The 18,258-nt window shown below is 38.6% G+C and overlaps 1 protein-coding gene across 9 annotated transcripts in view; it reads right to left on the bottom strand.

Annotated features, from left to right (window-relative positions):
• Positions 1-18,258, bottom strand: part of UVRAG (UV radiation resistance associated) — a 324,682-nt gene that overhangs the window by 30,930 nt on the left and 275,494 nt on the right. The window lies entirely within an intron of this gene.

Raw genomic sequence — 18,258 nt, 5'->3', positions numbered from 1 at the left:
TAATATAAAAGCATTTTTTCCATTCACTGATAAAAGCAAAATGGCTGACATCCCAATATGACATTCCTGAATTCATTGTTTCAATAAAAAAGTGAAATTGTTTACACATGGCATGGAAATTTCACCTGTGATTCATACTGAAAAATATTAAATATCAAAAAAGTAAAGCCACCCCACACTAAAATAATACTAAGCTATGTGTCCCTGAGCCAGTATGCAGTCAACTGCCTGCCCCGGGCTCAACAGTGGAAGGTGGGTGCTGAATTCTTTTCAGAGACCACAATGAAAATTTCTCTCCAAGTCTGATTTCGACTAAAAAGGGAAAATGTGGGAATTTCAAGCCTCCACCCAAATCTTAACTCCTCATTTGCTGTCTAGCATTATTTTTATCATAGAATCTTGGGATACCATAGCTTTAAAAAGATTATGGAGACTTTTTCCATCCTCCATTTTTTCATAAGTGAAGAAACTAAGACTCAATAAAAGGACAAGTGTCCTGCCCAAGGTCTCAGAGCTGATAAGGGACAAAGCCAAGGCTAGAACCTCTCAGTAACAACTCTGAATCCTTTGTCATGTCACCCTTTCAGTCTTCAACATATAGAACTAAAATAGAAATTCCCACATAGTACATATATGTTGTTCAGTCGCCAAGTCATGTCTGTCTCTTTGCAACCCCATGAACTGTAGCATGCCAGGCTTCCCTGTCCTCCTCTTTCTCCCCGAGCTTGCTCAAACTCATGTTCATTGAGTCAGTGATGGCATCCAACCACCTCATCCTCTGTCGCCCCCTTCTCCTCTTGTCCTCAATCTTTCCCAGCATCAGGGTCTCTTCCAGTGAGTTGGCTCTTCGCATCAGGTGGCCAAAGTCTGTGTGTGTGTATGTGTATGTAAAAAATTTAAAGCAAAGTACATATAATGTTTTAAGTCTAAACTACTAAAAGGCTTATAATGAAAAAGCAACAGTTCTTTGCTCTTCAGTAGTAACCACTTTTAGTTGTTTTTTTCTTTACCTTCATATTTCTAAATACACTTATACTAATATTTCTTATTCCATCCCTCTCATTTAGACATCATCTACTATGTTCCTGTTATGCAAAATGAGAATTTAGCCCTTTTATTACTCGTTTCTTAATACATTTTATCTCCTTACTGATAATTACCTATTTTTTATTAAAGAATATGAGGATTTAACTGTCCACTCTCTCAAATACACTTTTCCTCATTCTCTTAAGATATTCAATTATTTTGGAATGTAACATTTTTTGTTAAATCAATGTTTAGTGTTTACCTTACACCTACAAAAATACTGTTCACTGCTAAGCCATATAATATACTGTTCTTTTTTGCCTTCTGTTTGTTTTTCCTGAAATGATAATTGCCATTTACCCCACTTGTTGAGTACCCATGTACCTATCACTAGATCCTCCCCCAATTAGGACAAAACCTTAAATCCTTCCAATCTGGTTAATAAAGACATCATATAACAACCTATCAAGCCCATACCCCATCCCTTGGAGATTATTTCCTGCAGTACCTTCTGTCTGCTCCAATCTGAACAGTTTGTTCTCTAGGCTGGTTCTCTTATTACCAATTTAGAACTTTCTTTCACCGTCATCCTAGAAATTCTGTTTACAGTCACCCCTCTATATCCCAAAGGGACTGGTTCCAGGAGCCCCTGCAGATACACCAAACACTGCAAATGTTCAAGTCCTTCATCTAAAATGGTGTTGTATGTATAGTGAACATTCAACCCTCCATAACCCATACCCAGGTTTTATGTCAGTGGATACAGAGGGTTGACTGTAATTGTGTTGAGGCTGTTGTTTCCAAGATCTCATCACTTGTTCCTTGATTTACTGCCTCATTTTGGTGGAGCATGTTCTATAATAGAGAATATATATATTCTCTAGAATATAATAACCTAGTTAGCATATTAAAAAGCAGAGACATAAATCTGCTGACAAAGGTTCGTTTAGTCAAAGCTATGGTTTTTCCAGTAGTCATGTATGGATGCAAGAGTTGGACTATAAAGAAAGCTGAGTGTGAAGAATTGATGTTTTTGAACTGTGGTGTTAGAGAAGACTCTTGGGAGTCCCCTGGACTCATGTGAAAAGACCCTGATGCTGGGAAAGATTGAAGGCCGGAGGAAAAGGGGATGATAGAGGATGAGATGGTTGGATGGCATCACTGACTCAATGGACATGGGTTTGGGTAGACTCTGGGGGTTGGTGATGGACTGGGAGGCCTGGCGTGCTGCGGTTCATGGGGTCGCAAAGAGTCGGACACGACTGAGTGACTGAACTGAACTGGACTACAAGGAGATGAAACCAGTCAATCCCAAAGGAAATCAGTTCTGAATGTTCATTGGAAGGACTGATGCTGAAGCTGAAACTCCAACACTTTGGCCACCTGATGCGAAGAACTGACTCACTGGAAAATACCCTGATGCTGGGAAGGATTGAAGGCAGGAGGAGAAGGGGACAACAGAGGATGAGATAGTTGGATGGCATCACCAACTCGATGGACATGAGTTTGAGCAAGCTCCAGGAGTTAGTGATGGACAGGGAAACCTGGCGTGCTGCAGTCCATGGGCTTGTAAACAGTGGGGCACGACTGAGCTACCAAACTAAACTAATTCTATAATGGCTTTCTGGAAAAGGGCCACATGAGAGGTATCTTTTTTAACACTTTGAATATGTAAAAATATCTTTAATTCCATTCTCGTACTTGAATGATAGTTTGCTTGGGTATAAAATTCAAGGCTGTAATGATTTTTCCTTTGGAATGTTGTTTCACTGTCATTTAATTTTGCATATAGCAATTGAGAAATCTGATAACATTCTGATTCCTGACCCGTGTGTGTGAAGTGATTCTTCTCTCTTTAGGATTTTATTCTTTAATGCCAGTATTCAGAAATTTTACAATCATAAGCTTTTGTTTGGGTCTTTTATCATTTACTGTTTTGGTCTGGATTTAGTGAGTCCTTTGTTCTTATTTCCTTCCAGCTTTATTGACATATAATTGACATACAATTCTGTATAAGTTAAAGGTGTGCAGCATAGTGATTTGACTTATATACATCATGAAATGAATACCACAGTAAGTTTAGAGAACATCCATCATCTCATACAGACACAAAATTAAAGAAAAAAAATTATCTTTTCCTTGTAATGGGAACTCTTAAAATTTACTCTCTTAACTTTCATATATAACATACAGCAGTGTTAATATATTAATCATGGTATACAATACATCCCTAGTAGTTATTTGTCTTATAACTGGAAGTTTGTACCTTTTGACCACTTTCATCCAATCCACTCCCACCACCACAATTCACTCCCACCTCTAGTAACCAGAAATCTGATCTCTCTTTCCATGAGTTTATTTTTGAAGTAAAACTGACCTAAAACACTATGTTAGTTCCTGGTACAAAACAGTGATTCGATTATTTCCATACATTACAAAATGATCACCACAATAAATATAGCTACCGTCTGTCACCATACAGAGATATTACATTATTATTGACTATATTTCCCACACTGTACATTTCATCCCTGTGGCTCATCTGTTTGGTAATTGAAAGTTTGTATGTGAAGAAGGCTGAGCACCAAAGAATTGATGCTTTTGAACTGTGGTGTTGGAAAAGACTCTTGAGAGCCCCTTGGACTGCAAGGAGATCCAACCAGTCCATTCTAAAGGAGATCAGCCCTGGGATTTCTTTGAAAGGAATGATGCTAAAGCTGAAACTCCAGTACTTTGGCCACCTCATGCAAAGAGTTGACTCATTGGAAAAGACTCTGATGCTGGGAGGGACTGGGGGCAAGAGGAGAAGGGGACGACAGAGGATGAGATGGCTGGATGGCATCACTGACTCGATGGACATGAGTCTGAGTGAGCTCTGGGAGTTGGTGATGGACAGGGAGGCCTGGCGTGTTGCAATTCATGGGGTCGCAAAGAGGCGGATACAACTGAGCAACTGATTTGATCTGATCTCTTAATTACCCTCACCTATTTCACTCATCCCCCACTTACTGACCTTCCTTTGGCAACCTCCTGTTTGTAGCTATGACTCTTATTTCTGTTTTGTTATGCTTGTTCATTTGTTTTGTTTTTTAGATCACATGTATAAGTGAAATCATATAGCATCTGTCTTTCTCTGATTTATTCCACTTTATAGCATAATATTCTCTAGGTCTATCCATGTTGTTGCAAATGGCAAGATTTTGTTCTCTTTTATGGTTGAATAATGTTCCAGTGTATGTGTGTGCACGCGCATGTATGCGCCACATCATCTTCATCCATTCATCTACTGATGGGCATTTAGGTTGCTTCCATATTATGGATATCATGAATAATACAGCAATAGGGGTGTATTGTCTTTTCAAATTAGTGTTTTTGGTTTCTTTGGAAAAATACCAACAGTGCACTGTTACGTTCCCTTTTCTCCACATTCTTGTCAACACTTGTTATTTCTTGTCTTTTGCATAACAGTCATTCTGACAGATGTGAGGTTGCTGTAGTTTTGATTTGCATTTCCCTGGTGATTAATGATGTTGAGCATCTTTTCATATGTCCATTGGTCATCTCTGTGTGTTCTTTGGAAAAATGTCTATTCAGGTCCTCTGTCCATTTTTTAATTGGGTTGGCTGTTTCTTTGATGTTGAGTTGCCTGAGTTCTTTATATTTTGGATATTAACTCCTTTTCAGATACATCACTTACAAATATCTTCTCCCATTCAGTAGGTAGTCTTTTCATTTTGTTCATAGTTTCCTTTGTTGTGCAAAATATTTTCAGTCTGATATAGTCCCATTTGTTTACTTTGCTTTTGTTTTCCTTGCTAGTGAGTCCTTTCAATATGAAAACTCTTATCCTCTAATTTTGATTGTTTTCTATTATTATTGTTATTTTTATTTTCTGTCTCCTCTATCTTCATTTTCTGTTACTTTTGGATTTTTTTCTTTTTTGTTTTTGTTTCAGCCTTAAAATAAAATTACAGGTTTTCTTTAATGTCTGGTAATCTTTGGTTGTCAATTTTTCTTTATGAATGAAACTTTAAAGTGAAGCAACCTAGATGTCCATCAGCAGATGAATGGATAAGAAAGCTGTGGTACATATACACAATGGAGTATTATTCAGCCATTAAAAAGAATACATTTGAATCAGTTCTAATGAGGTGGATGAAACTGGAGCCTATTATACAGAGTGAAGTAAGCCAGAAAGAAAAACACCAATACAGTATACTAACGCATATATATGGAATTTAGAAAGATGGTAACAATAACCCTGTGTACGAGACAGCAAAAGAGACACTGATGTATAGAACAGTCTTACGGACTCTGTGAGAGAGGGAGAGGGTGGGAAGATTTGGGAGAATGGCATTGAAACATGTAAAATATCATGTATGAAACGAGTTGCCAGTCCAGGTTCGATGCACGATACTGGATGCTTGGGGCTGGTGCACTGGGACGACCCAGAGGGATGGAATGGGGAGGGAGGAGGGAGGAGGGTTCAGGATGGGGAACACATGTATACCTGTGGTGGATTCATTTTGATATTTGGCAAAACTAATACAGTTATGTAAAGTTTAAAAATAAAATAAAATTAAAAAAAAATAAAATAAAGTGCTGATCAGATAGTCTGTATATTGGCAGGACTTGCTGAGGATTGGAGGATGCACCCCTATGTTCATTGCTGCATTATTCACAATAGCCACAATATGGAAGCAAGTTAGTGCCTATCAGTAGGTAAATGGATAAAAAAGAGGTGGGGTATACATACGCATGCACATACTGAGCCATAAAAGAGAACGAAATCCTGCTATTTGCAACAACATGGATAGACCTAGAGGGTACTATGCTAAGTGAAATAAGTTACTCTGGAGTTCTATGGCTTCAACTACATTGCTTCTTGAAGGCTTTAGGTTTTGGTTTTCTCCATTCTGCCTACTCACAGTTTATCATTTATCTGCTTGTGATTTTCTAAAATGCTGTCGATTCTATTACCTGCTCTTGTCTCTTCTGTTCTTTTCATCTTTGTGTGCTTACAATTTTAAATTATTTTGTCTTTATTAGTAGCATTTAATAAGGGCCTGACATAAATGAGTATATTTAATTTGTTTATCATGAAGTCCCCTATATATATAATAGTTTTCCAATATTGCCTATTGGAACTCACCTCTCTGAGAGAGACTCTCTTTCCTGTCACTAAGTCTCCCTCTAGGCATCCTCCATCTGTCTATTTTATCCACTCTGAAAGAGCCAACACCAGTTTTATTTCCTGTAGGGACACGACTGAAGCGACTTAGCAGCAGCAGCAGCAGCTCTCTGATTATCCCAAGGTAAGGGGGCATTTTACCCCTCTGCCAAATCCCTTCCTACACCACCTTTCCATCTGCTGTCTTTGGAAAGCCTAAACTAAATTAATATATACTTAATACATAGTTGTTAGTAAGTTAAAATTAACGCTGTATGGGAGGAAACGAGAGGTATCGTGACACACTGGAATGAGCTCAGATACAGAAGATTTGGGTTTGAATACCAGCGCTGTCACTTACTGGTTGTTTGACTTCAGATTTGTCACTTCTTGTAAATGGGGATGTTATCTGCCCTGCAGAGCTACTGTAAAGTGTAAATACAATACAGTATGTAGGGTACCCAAAACAATAGCTGATACATAGTAAATGGTCAATAAACTGTACCTAATATCATTATGCTAAATATATACTCTCTATATATTATCACAGCATCTGCCACTAAGCTAGGCATAAGATAGGTGCTCAAAAACAGCTTATCGCTTAATTAGGATGAGAGTCAGAAAAGGAGAACAGAGCTCAAATCAAAGGAAAAAAACTTAAGTACACAGTTCACTTTTTTAAAAACAAATTTTTACTAATTTACTAAGTTCCTCACTACAAGCACTCCAGAAAGGCAACAATAAACACATACACATATTAGTATCTTTAAAATAACTGCAGAGTAAAGTGGGAAGTTTGACACATGATGTGGGTGGTCAGCAGACCTGGGTGACAGACACAGTTCTGCTCTATGGCCATGAGCAAGTCCCTTCCCTGCTAGGGCTACTCAAATAATTATCAAATCACCTTTTTTGGTAGCCATGGAATCCTTTATTCACATGAAATATTATACAGAAGCCCAAGTGTAAAACAAACAGGACATTGTAGGCAATTGTGGAGGAGTAGAGTTAGAACCAAAAAGGCATTCCCATCTGGAGTTTAAACCCACTGGACTAGATCATCTCCAAGAGACTTTCAAAGTTCTGACTCCACTTTAAAATGCTCTAAAAATTATAGGTTTGAACCATGCATCTATACATTTAAAATATGGCTAGGGTAGTGCACCTCACAAGGTGAATGATGAGGAACACTGATCCACTCAGCCCCATTTCTGGTTTTGCTCACTTCTGATATGTCAGAAGTCAAAGCTGGATAAGAGGGTGTCAAACCTTCATGTGTTCACTGAGGCGTAAGGCTGATGGAAGAGTCTACAAAAGATACACTTCTGGACACCTTAAGGGAAGTGTCTAAAAATGGAGGGATTAAAATGGGGTACAGTCTAATGTTCTACTATATCAGGTAGAGATGACCCACTATTAAAATGTAAATTGAAACGTAAATATTTCAGGAAAGGAACAAATCTAAATTTTTATTAAGTGATTCTTTAACAAATTAACTCCCTGTTAAGGTATTAGTAAAAGCAAGAAGTTAAAGAAGGAGTGAGGCCAAGGAAGAAAGACTAAGGATACAGAAAGGAGAGAAAGGACTACAAATCAGTTCTCTGTCTTCTGATTGACTGGCTGCGCCCATAGTCTACTTCTCACCATGTAATGTATGTAACCTTGAACAAGGTATATAGAACCTATCTGTACCTCTTCTGTAAAACAGGACCAACAATGTTTGTCTCATAAAATTGTTGTAAGAGTTCAATCAGGATTTTTATATAGAATGGACACTCCTGAGGCCTGGTTTTTAGAGTGTTCATTAAAACTTTCGAGAGTCTAGTGAGAAGAGATTGTTAAGTAAAAAATGCCAAGTGATACTATGTACGGCATGACATCAGTCTTTGAAAAATATATCTATGCTTACATATACAGAGAAAAAGATCCTGAAGAATAAAATTCTAATAGCAGTTTTCCTTGAGTGCTAGGAAAATGTGGTTAATCATTGTTGTACTTTTCTCTATTTTCTGTTTCTTTTATAAATATATAGTTCTTTTGTTATATTTTCTGTTCTCTAAAATACGGCATCATAAAATAATATGGATATATAGGGCTAGTTTTCTTTCTGCTCAATTTTGTTGTGAACTTAAACTGTTCTGAAAAATAAAGGCTATTTAAAAACAACAACAAGGGCCTAGAACACTTAGCTCAAGGATGCAGATTTATCTTCCTTGACAGCACTAGGAACCTACTACAGGGTTTTAAGCAGGAAAGTGAACTAGGAGGCGGCTGTGAAGGACAGATTTAAAGACTACAGTATTCTTTTTTGTGAGAAATCTTACGTCAACATTCCATCAAAATCTGCCCTTACGAACTACTATCAATAAATACCACACTTCCCTAAAAGGAGCTCCTTCTGTTCTCAATTCTGATTGGGGAAGGCAGATGCCAAGAAACCCAGGCAAATAAAATGTTGCTTTGGGTCTGTCTAACTGCTTCAAATTAGTCTCTGAAATAAACACCTTTTGTAACAACTTCCTACTGCACCACCACCCAAAGAGTCTAAGCAGTTGTAAGTGGAATTTTGGTTTCAATTAGCTTGAATTTCAGCTTCATTCTGATTGGCTTAGGATTCCATGGGAGCTGTTAAATTTCTGCGCAACTCTATGGTAGGCTAGTAGGTGAAAACTACAGGCAGATGACAAATTAGATGGGAAGTGAGGAGAAGCAATGTTCCAGTGGTTTCCCTGGAAAAATGAACAAATACTATGGTCTACTAGCAAAAGAAAATCCTTACACTAAAACAACAAGGAGAAGGGGGCGACAGAGGATGAGATGGTTGGATGGCTTCACAGACTCAATGGACATGACTTTGAGCAAAGTCCAGAAGATAGTGCAGGACAGGAAAGCCTTGTGTATTGCGGTCCATGGGATCGCAAAGAGTAAGACATGACTGAGCAACTAAACAACAATCACCACCACCACCAGGAAGATCTAGCTTTATGGTTACTGGAACAACAACAAAAAAGAAAATCAGAGCCAGGGATACATTCAGCCCTCAGCAGACAACTACGGCCATGTCAACTCCATTAACTATCATTTCTCTATTTTCCTCTCCCACACCACCTTTTTGTATAAAGATACAGTATTTTCCCGAAGCCACATGTGGGGTTCATCTCAAATCACTATACAGACAGATCAACTATGATGTTAGAGCTCTTGCAGTTGAAATTAACTAGTTCATACAGCTTGATAAATGGTGCTCCACTGACTAGGTAAGTCTTCTGCAGCTCTGGAGATCATATTTTAAAATATAGTGTGATTGTACTTTTGAGAAATAAATGCTGAGTTCTTATACTCCGTGAGCATCCTCCTATGGAGGTAAGAGGCCTAATTTAATATCAAAGTGCTCAATTTTATTTTTATTTTTTAAACACTCAATTTTTCCAGGCTGGGAAAGACACTGGGGGCTCAAGAATCATTCTGTCATTTAGGTTTTGGCAGGAGAAATTCAGTTTAGACAACACACACACACATTCTTACCCTTCCAAGCCACATGCATCTACACAAGGCCACTTATTGCGTGGCTTATTAGTTCCATATGGGGCCTGAGCTAAGCTGCATGATATGTTTGATACAAACCGTCTGTTACTGTGTGGGAATGTGGATTAATACAATGCTTCAATAAAGGTTACTAAAAGATCAATACTTTCGTGATGGGATTACAATGAATTTGACTACAAAGAGAGAACTGGTCTAGAAGAGTTGAAAAATTAAGAAATTAAAAATGTACATACGCATCAAAGACTTGACTTTGGAATTCTGGCTTATGTAGTCAAAAGTCTCTATAGGACTAGTTACCAATATTTCATTTTTAAATATTAAGGTTTCACTGATATAAAAGGAACTAGATTAAGAACTTAAAAAAAGGGTACCACCACGTCAAAAATAAAATCTACCTTCTTAGAAGAAAACACAACTCTTTCAAAGATGTGGAAAAACTACTTAAAGAATATTTAATATGAGCAATAACATTGTTTCTTACAGTAAGTTATTGCAATATACACCTCTAAGGAAAAGTATAAAAACTTGATTATGGGCCACTAGTTGCAAGAACAAACTAAGTACTTTTCCATCCTTATCTATAAACCTTGCCAGTTCTTTTCCCCCAAAATAGGTATGTTATAATGTAAACACTGGACACAGCTGAAGCCTGCCAGTCTGAGACCTGAAAAGTCTAAAAGTCAGGTCTAAAAACTCTTAAGTCTAGTAATAGAAAAGTTTTTCTTTTCATCCTCCCAATCATCCTCCCAACTACCCTCAGAATCATGGGATTCATGTTGGAGCATCAGTCCACCTGATTCATTCACTGTGGAAGTTAAGTGAGAGGCTAAGTGGCCAAGCCAAGGGTAAACAGGTAGAGTCCAGGGACCAGAATCTAAGTTTGTGAGTTTAACCACAGGCTCTTTTCTTTATAGCACATGTTGTATTTATGGTACAGGTTGTATCTGAGCCAAGCTTAGCATTATAAAATATTTCATATTAAAAACACTTCAATTAAGATGGTCCTTTGCTTCAGATTCTTATGTTTGCCAGAAAATAACTAGGAGCATGATTAAACTGACGCAACTCTGGGGTCAACCTGGTTTGTAAGTGGGGTCTCTGTCACTGCCAGTTTTTTAAGAGTTGTTGAAGAGGGTCAGTAAAGCATACTGCAAATGGACAAGCAAAGTACAACTGGAAATTTGTCAAAGGCAGGTAAACCAGACCCTTGATAGTAACTGCAATCAGCTTTAATTAGTGATCATCAAAGAAAGGTTACGTTCTCTGGAGGCAGACAGCTATGTGAGTGGATGAACTTGTGTAGGATCCATTAGAGCTGATGTTCATGATGTCACGTCCAGCAGGCTTCACCTTGGCTCCCTGTCCTCCTGTTAACAGTCTGGTGCACTCTGATTCACCCCGGGCTACCTTATACTCACCTTTGGCCAAATCTAGATTCCTGATTCACTTGAGAGCTAAAAGTTATTCCCTAAACCGATCAGATTTAGCCATTTCTGCTTCCAGTTCACTGACTCTGATGCAATCCTGGTGTTAGAAGCTGTATCAGATCAAAGAGATCACAGTCTAACAGGGAAGAGACAGTTTTCTAGAATGTCTTACAAATGGAATCACTGAATATTTAGCGTCTACTGCCTGCCTTTTTTCATTTGTTTTTGAGATTCATTCATGCTGTTGCATGTATATGTTCCTTTTCATTGCTGAGTCTGACTAGTATTCCATGGTATGAATATACCACAAATTGTTTATCTGTATGCTGGTTGATGGACATTTGGGTTGTCTCCTGTTTTGGACTATTAAGAATTAAGCTGCTATAAACATTTGGGCACAGGTTTTTGTTTTGGACTTGCTGTTTTTATTTCTCTTGGACCAATACCAAGGAGTGGAAATTCTGGTTTGAATGGTAGCTGTTTATTTTAAAAATACCAAACTGTCTTCAAAAATGGCTACACAATCTTGCGTTCCCACCAGCAATGTATGAGTGTTTCAGTTGCTCTGCATCATCATCAGGAATTGATGATATGTCTTAAAAATTCTAGCCATTCTGGTAGTAGTGTCTCATTATAGTTTCAATTTGCATTTCCCTAATGCCAAAGCCTTTGACTGTGGATCACAACAAACTGTGGAAAATTCTTCAAGAGATGGGAACATCAGACCACCTGACCTGCCTCCTGAGAAATCTATATGTAGGTCAAGAAGCAACAGTTAGAACTGGACATGGAACAACAGACTGGTTCCAAATCGGGAAAGGAGTACATTAAGGCTATATATTGTCACCCTGCTTATTCAACTTATATGCAGAGTACATCATGAAAAATGCCGGGTTGGGTGAAGCACAAGCTGGAATCAAGATTGCCGGGAGAAATATCAGTAACCTCACAAACGCAGATGACACCACCCTTATGGTAGAAAGCAAAGAAGAACTAAAGAGCCTCTTGATGAAAGTGAAAGAGGAGAGTGAAAAAGTTGGCTTAAAACTCAAGATCATGGCATCTGGTCCCATCAATTCATGGCAAATAGATGGGGAAACAATGGAAACAGTGACAGACTTTATTTTTCTGGGCTCCAAAATCACTGCAGATGGTGACTGCAGCCATGAAATTCAAAGATGCTTGCTCCTTGGAAGAAAAGCTATGACTAACTTAGACAGCATATTAGAAAGCAGAGGCATTTGTCAACAAAGGTCCATCTAGTCAAGGCTATGGTTTTTCCAGTGGTCACATATGGATGTGAGAGTTGGACTGTGAAGAAGGCTGAGCGCCGAAGAATTGATGCTTCTGAACTGTTGTGTTGAAGACTCCTGAGAGTCCCTTGGACTGCAAGGAGATCCAACCAGTCCATCCTAAAGGAAATCAGTCCTGAATATTCATTGGAAGGACTGATGGTGAAGCTGAAACTCCAATACTTTGGCCACTGGATGTGAAGAACTGACTCACTGGAAAAGACCCTGATGCTGGGAAAGATTGAAGGCAGGAAGAGAAGGGAATGACAGAGTATGAGATGGTTGGATGGCATCACTGACATGATGGACAGGAGTTTGAGTAGGCTCCAGGAGTTGGTGATGGACAGGGAAGCCTGGAGTGCTGCAGTCCACAGGGTCTCAAGGAGACAGACACGACTGAGCGACTGAACTGAACTGAATGACTAGTAATATCTAGCATCTTTTCATGTGGCTTTTTTCCCCTCATCTGTAGCTCTTTTTTTGGCTATCCTGTACTTTCTGTGAAGTTATCACTGATGAGTACATCTGATTAATACCCTCTGATTAATCTTAATATCTTTTAATTGGAAGCCCTCTAAACTAATACTAGTTTTGCTTAATTGAGCTAGAGTTGATTCTACAACAACACAATCCTATTTGTAAAGAGAAGCCACAGGGAGCACTTAGATGTGTAAAATACAAAAATGAAAATGTCATTATAAAAGCAGGGATTCTTTCATAGAAATTCAGGTAAATCTAAGTGTCAGAGTTTTATTACAATGAATGATGCACTTAAATCTATTGCCATAAATTTGATCACACAAGGAGTATAGAAGCCCATTGCAGCATCTCTGTAGCAATGCAGTGTCCACAAGTATTTGACATGATTATTGGTAGAACTTAGCAGACTGAATTCAACAAATAATTACTGAACTCTGTTTGTGTGTGTGTGTGTGTTGATTATGATGGAAACAGAGGTATGTATATGGCATTGTTTATAATAGGGGAAATTTGGAAATAATTTGAATATATACCAGTACTTTGGTCAGGGTCTCCCTGGAATGATGATTGTGTTAATGATAATTAAAATAATGCTACAGCTACTAACAAATTTACTAATTAATGTGCCAATCATTATAAGTATTTCACACTATATTATTTCATTAGTCCTCACTATTATGCTCAGAGGGTTGAAGAAACTGAGACTTAGAGTTAATAAATTGTAGAGGGCTTCCCTGGTGGCTCAGTGGTAACGAATCTGCCTGCCAATGCAGGAGACAGGTGTCTGATCCCTGATCTCGGAAGATCCCACATGCCAACGGGCAACTAAGCCCGTGTATGACAACTACTGAGCCTGTGCTCTAGAGCCCCAGAGCCACAACTACTGAGGCCCAAACGCTCTAGAGCCTGTGCTGTGCAACAAGAGAAGCCACCATAATGAGAAGTTCATGCACCGCAACTCGAGAGTAGCCCCTACTCACCACAACTATAGAAAAGCTTGTGCAGCAACGAAGACCCAGCACAAATAAATAAAAATAAAATTTAAAAAAAAACCCCGAATTTGCACCCCAGGTGTGTCTGACTCTAGCACTCTGAAGTCTTAATCACTTAAGAATGAATACCAATAGTATTTACCATTCTTTTCAATTTACAACCTGTGCCAGGCACAAAACCTCACTGTTTCATTTAATCCTCATAATAACCCCATGAGGTAGGTCATGTAATTCCCACTCCACACATGACAAAATGGAAAAGGCTAAAAGAGTTGTCTGAATTACCACAGGTAGCAGGTAGAGGAGCTGAGATTTGGATTCAACTCTGACACTTCACATGCTAACACACAGTCTAAATACTGCTTACAAGTTGGATAGAAAAGATTGCTTTCTCATTTCTCATTTATTTCTAATACTTAGAAAGGGACTCTCAACTCTTTAGAAAAACACAATCCTTCTCTTGATATCAGACATTTGACAATAGTTACATCTCTACTCAGCTGTTGTTTAGTTAAGCTATACATGTTTAGTTGAGCTATACATGTTTAGTTTTTTAAAATCTTTGCTTGTAAATTAATCCCTATAGCCTCTTCATCATTCTTTATGTCTCTGAACTCCCTCCAGTTTCCCTTAATCTGGTAATGAGGTGCCCTAAATGGAACACAGTTTTCCAGCATGCTCTTTTCTTTCTCTAATGACGTCAGATCAGATCAGTCGCTCAGTCATGTCCAACTCTTTGCGACCCCATGAATCGCAGCACGCCAGGCCTCTCTGTCCATCACCAACTCCCGGAGTTCGCTCAGACTCACGTCCATCGAGTCAGTGATGCCATCCAGCCATCTCATCCTCTGTCGTCCCCTTCTTCTCTTGCCCCCAATCCCTCCCAGCATCAGAGTCTCTTCCAATGAGTCAACTCTTCGCATGAGGTGGCCAAAGTACTGGAGTTTCAGCTTTAGCATCATTCCTTCCAAAGAAATCCCAGGGCTGATCTCTGGTTGGATCTCCTTGCAGTCCAAGTGACTCTCAAGAGTTTTCTCCAACACCACAGTTCAAAAGCATCAATTCTTTGGCGCTCAGCCTTCTTCACAGTCCAATAGCAATTTTACTATAATATCTACTTCATGCCTTTTAAGGTTTTTCTTTTGTGGCGTTCTCCTGACCTCATTTGAATTGCATTAGAGTCCAAGCCCATGCACCCACGGTTTAGTCTCTTTGGCTGATCATAAATAAATGTAGCCTCAAAAAAAGAGAAGCAAAAACAAACAAACAAAAACCCTTCCAAATGTTAATGAAGTGTCAAGTTCACACCGCCCCTCCAATTGGATAGATGCTCTTACAATCTGGTCTGCAACAATTCTGCTCATCTTTTGATCTCACAATTCATTTAACAGAAAGTATAATTAATTCACTGGATATGTACTGAATATCTACTACAGGGAAGGTGTGCAACATATGATGGAATATTTCAATGTGACTCAGGCACGGATGTCACCCTGGGGAGGCTACCTCTTAAATGAATGATAACCAGGTAAACCTAGAGGGACAGTTATCTTTCAATGACAGCCTGATCGGTGGGGCCATAGGCAGGATTTTAAGATGGCCTCTACAACCTTTAGCCCAGAGTTAGACCCCTGGCCATTTTATGTTTATGGCAAAGGGATATCACCTGGGTAGGCCTAATTTGATCACACAATAAAAGCAGACCGTTTTCTCTGGCTGGCAGCAGAAGAGAATGTTCTGAGAGATCTAAACTGTGAGAAGGGCTTGACAGGACATTACAGGTCAGAAGACGGAGGTGCTATGTGTGAAGGAATGTAGGCGGCATCCAGGACCCGAAAGCCAGGAACTAAGCCCGCTCAGACCTACAGCTGCAAGGCACTGGATTCTGCCAACAATTAAATCAGTTTGGAAGTGGATTATTCCTAAGCGTCTCCAAGGAGAGCCCAGGCTGACCAACACCCTCGACTTTGGCCTTGGCCCCTGAGCCAACATTTCTTTATAAACTAATCTCTAAACTTATGATACTTGTAAAGATACCAAAAGGATTTTTTAGAACTAGATGAAGTATTGCGAAGTTAAGTCTTGTTTTGGTAAATAAAAACAATTCTGTAGTATTTTCTGTATGCTAGGCTCTGTTTTGAGTACTACACAAATACTAACTCATTTAATCATCATCATAGGAACTGTAACAAAGCATCATCCCTGTATGACAGATGAGGAGACTGAGGTACAGAGAGATTAAATAATTTGTTCCCACAGACTGTACACAATGCCTACAATAAGACTGTTAATGGCAGGGATCTATTTATTGTTCAATATGTGGCAACTAACATTATGCCAAGTGATGGTAATTAATCAACTTTGGGGGGATAATTAATAAACTTTTGAGTGCACATTGCAGGGGTAAAATCCAAATTTGCTTATTTGGTTTACAGAGAAATCTCTGTGGGAAAAACTTTCTTGAAGTACTGGGACCTACAGAAAATGAGTTGAGCTAAGCTGGGTACAAAATGGTAGGAAAGAAGACAAATCAGTGGAGAAGGAGGAAAGAGTCTAAGTGACACAGGCAGTGAGTAAGTGTATGAGATGAGAATATGTGTAAATGTGTGTGTGCGGGGTGGTGTCAATGGAAGAGGAGCAGACTGGCCGAGGAATCATTTTATTTCATTTCTCACAATAGAGTCTGAACACATTTTTCTTCTTAATAAAGCACATTGAAAATAAAGTCTCTATAATGTGTTAATCATCTAAGCAGGCATGAACAATTCTGGACAACTGTCCAAAGAAAAATCAGCACAAATTTTAGACTGTATTAAAATTTGCATCAAGAGATTTGGTGAGAGCTCTACTTGCTGTTTAAATATTGCTCTCTGCACTATTAATTAATAATCTTTGAACAGGTTATAATATAAAACCACCCCCTCAAATCAGTTAACTGCTTCTAAGGATTATTCTAAGGTTATTAAACCACATGATCTTCTGTCTTCAAACTGCCACTTCCATGTTAACTTCTGAGCTAACTTCCAAAACTCTTAAATCAAAAATAAGCTAATAAAACACCAATTTAAAATATGTGAAGCAGAAGAGGAGAGGAACTAAAAAGTGAAAAAGTCTTGGGTTGAACTCCAAGTTTCCACATTAACATCTCTGTGACCTTGAGCAAGTCACTTAACCCCTCTGAACTTCTGGTTCCTGACCTACGTAATACACACAACATTTGCTTCACAGGGTTATTGTATGGAATAAATAAAACCATGTATGTAAAACTCTCAACACAGTCTGTGGGTTATAAGCATCTTAAATTGTTACTTCTCATCCCCTTTCCTCAATAGCTATTGCTAAGAACGTTACTATTTTTTATACTTAACCATTAATGTTGCACCTTATTTTTCTACTCCATTACTAGTTTTTCTTTCTAACTTTCTTTTGGTTAAGCCTGTATGTTGTTATTTTTTATCTCAACTGAATCAGATGTGTCCTAAATGTAACACACTATATATAGCCTTAAAAGACAAGACTCATGAAAAAGAAAACATCCAAGGTAAGCAAATATATTCACTATGTCTTGAGGATAAGAAATGCCAAAAGACTAAAGTAAGGGGACTGGAAAACTGGCAGAAACACAAAAGTAGGGTGACAGTGATAGGGTTAACAGGAATAAAGCACAAAACTATAGCAGGTAAAGGGCAGACTTACATTCTGAACCTAAGTCCACCAGTGGTGTGTCTGTATTTAATTATTTAACTAGTAATTTAATTATTACCTATTTGAGCTAGATATGAACTAGCTATAGTAATACCAGGTCTCCTACTATTTGTTCGACCTTTACAGTCTTGTACGGGCACACAGAAGACAAGCAGCTGGAATCGTATGCATTCTGCCAGGAGGTGCTGAACACCTACGCACCAGGCCATGGGTTAAAGTTACAAAATAAAGAACAGGGAGTTCTTGCTTTTTAGGTAATAATGTTATAGTGGAAAAGACATTTAAAAATCAAAAACAAAATATATTAAAGAATAATAAATATAAAATTAGAGAAAATTATAGGAACACAGAGGAAGAAGGCCTGGCCAACTCTAGGGGAGACAGATCCACCTGGGAAAGACGTGATAGCCTATCCGGCCACACACTGCAAGCTGGATTTTATCAGGTGAAAGAGTACAGAAACAGTGTTCCAAAGGGAGGAAACTGCAGGCATAAGAGCACAGAAGCAAGAGAGAACATGGGAAAGGCATGAAGACTAGTATGGGAAAGACAGGGGATGATATTAGGGTAAAAACACAGTTACTATAGAAGTAGTGGCCTAGAACGGAAGATCTTAAGTG

Source organism: Bubalus kerabau, chromosome 15 (genome assembly GCF_029407905.1).
Source record: "Bubalus kerabau isolate K-KA32 ecotype Philippines breed swamp buffalo chromosome 15, PCC_UOA_SB_1v2, whole genome shotgun sequence".
Taxonomy (NCBI): Eukaryota; Metazoa; Chordata; class Mammalia; order Artiodactyla; family Bovidae; genus Bubalus; species Bubalus kerabau.
The sequence above is the reverse complement of the archived record's forward strand: the minus strand, read 5'-3'. Positions and strand labels throughout refer to the sequence as shown.